Source organism: Triticum dicoccoides, chromosome 7B (assembly GCF_002162155.2).
Source record: "Triticum dicoccoides isolate Atlit2015 ecotype Zavitan chromosome 7B, WEW_v2.0, whole genome shotgun sequence".
NCBI classification, from domain to species: Eukaryota; Viridiplantae; Streptophyta; class Magnoliopsida; order Poales; family Poaceae; genus Triticum; species Triticum dicoccoides.
In genome coordinates, this window is record NC_041393.1 from 658,211,449 (window position 1) to 658,213,531 (window position 2,083).

Sequence of the window (2,083 nt, forward strand, 5' to 3'; positions counted from 1 at the left end):
CTGCACATCGTCGTCGTCCTCATACCCAATCTGGCAGCGGCAGCTGCAGGCCAGTGCGTTAGCTAAAGGAGCATGAGTGAAGAAGTCCTCCTTCAGAATCTTGCCGAGATGCTCCTCTCTCTCTGGGTCTTCTTTCTTCTCTGTACTTTGTTTTCACAGTATTCGCCCTATCCTGTTTGATGATTTGTTCATGAGCTAATTTATTCTTATTGTGGTTCCACTTCTATTTCTATCTCGCAGGATTTTGTTCCAATGACACGTTGCTGACTATTTGAGTTTTTTTCTCAATCAGGTAAACCTTTTGTTTTGACCTTTTGCCGTTAGAATATTTGAGGCACTTGACTAGACACTGTATACCAAGTAGTTCATCAATTTTCTTGCAGGCCTGTAGTGTTCGACATCATGTAATTTTAGGACCAAATTCAGAGAAAACAGTCTCATTTCTAAGAAGGTATGATCTATATCTGCTTGTTCCCCTCTATGGAATTGTTGAAGAACCTGTTAATCCAACGGATTCAGTTGCACAATATTCAATTTGATGGTTGACAATATGCAGAGCATCTTGAGAGCCTCCATCATGTTCTGGATAAAGCAGCTGACGAAATAGTATGCTGATCCCGTCCCTTGTTGACGATGAATTTGCCTTGAGCACTGCGGTTTTGTCAATTTGGTTGAGCTTGCTGTCCTCTAGGTTTTATGTACAGAGTTCTTAGAAATGAAGCAGCTGCAGAAAAGGGACATCCTGAGGAGAGGTACACCAACGCCTTCCTTGGGCACGGACCAGAGGACTCACATTTTGTGTAGAGCTCACTTACTGTAAGCTTCAAATGTCAAAACACCCATGACATCTCTTTGTCTTCCAGAGACTGTATGTTTTCTATTGAATTAACACGTGAATTCGCTTACTAGCAGAAGTGACGATATTGGATCTGGTTTTGGTCATTTCAAAATTGCTGTTGAGGATGTAAGATGCTCTCTCCATTGTTTCTTTTTTCAGTTGTTGACATTCAGTACTATGCCAGTCCATCTAATATTGTTACTTCTGCTTTTTGTAGTTAAGCATCACTAATTGTTTATCAAGTATAAGTAGCTCATCTATTGTTTTCCCCAACACGACTGAGCTTAGTTTCAGATCCGCCACAAGTTCAAACACGATTGAGCTGACGGGTCGTGTTGGAACTAATCTTGTTATTAGTGCTAGGTTTAGATTATTTCTTCTTTTTGAGTTAGTTAGCAGCATGTATGGGTGCTCCGAGGAGTCTAAGCGGCTAGGTAGCATAGCAGATAAATAAGCAGTGGAAGCATGCATACTTAGTTGTGGCAGCGCCGCGTGAGCTTCCAGTTAGTTATCTGCAGATACTTGGGTTGGACTCAAGCATATACGTGCAGTTAGCTAGCGGAGGAATAACCGGATCAAGCCAATGTGTGTGGCTGGCCGTGGTGTGTGCATGCATGGCAGGAGTGGTGCGCGTGTGTGCATGCTAGCTAGGTAGTTAGTGGGTCAAAGTAGTGGCGTGAGTTTATGTGACACTGGTGCTGGCCCTGTGTATATATAGTTTGCATTGCATAATAGAATAAGCATGCCGGGAGGGCTGTGGAAAAATGTAGTGTTTGTGTCACCAAGGAAGAGAGCTGTCGGCAAAGCCGGTGCTGGTTTCTTCCTTGGGCGTGTGTGTACGTGTGTGTTCATGAGAGTGTTCTTGTGTTCTTGTGAGAAACCATATACGAGAGAAGAGAGAGTTGAGAGGAGGAAGAAGAGCGGTGCTGCGAGGATGAGGCGGTGCCAATAGGTCGGGGGCCGCCGGTCGAGGCGGAGGGGAGGAACACCTCCCTCCCTGTCGCCCTCCTCGCCATCTGTGTCTCAAGTGCTGCCACAGAAACTTGTTGTGCCATGGGCTTTTTTCAGGGGGGAAATGGTACCTTATTTACTATTTAGTTTGACCATATGCTTCCTGAGGTGCCTTTGTTTCGAAATAGCCATAGAAGATGATTTTTAGATTATTTATTTGGAAGCATATATTGGGCATACAACTGAAATCTCCTTATGTTCGAGTCGATTTCCACCACCCTTAAATTCCCTTAG

At 44.1% G+C, this 2,083-nt stretch overlaps 1 long non-coding RNA gene across 2 annotated transcripts; it reads left to right on the top strand.

Annotated features, from left to right (window-relative positions):
* Nucleotides 1-403: 403 nt before the first annotated feature.
* On the top strand, nucleotides 404-946 carry LOC119336224. 2 transcript variants are annotated; one of them, XR_005162296.1, is made up of 3 exons: nucleotides 404-451; nucleotides 557-816; nucleotides 910-946. It is a non-coding gene; the product is annotated as an uncharacterized LOC119336224 (long non-coding RNA). The 2 variants fall into 2 exon arrangements; XR_005162295.1 differs by having other exon boundaries at nucleotides 913-946.
* The last annotated feature ends 1,137 nt before the right edge of the window (nucleotides 947-2,083 follow it).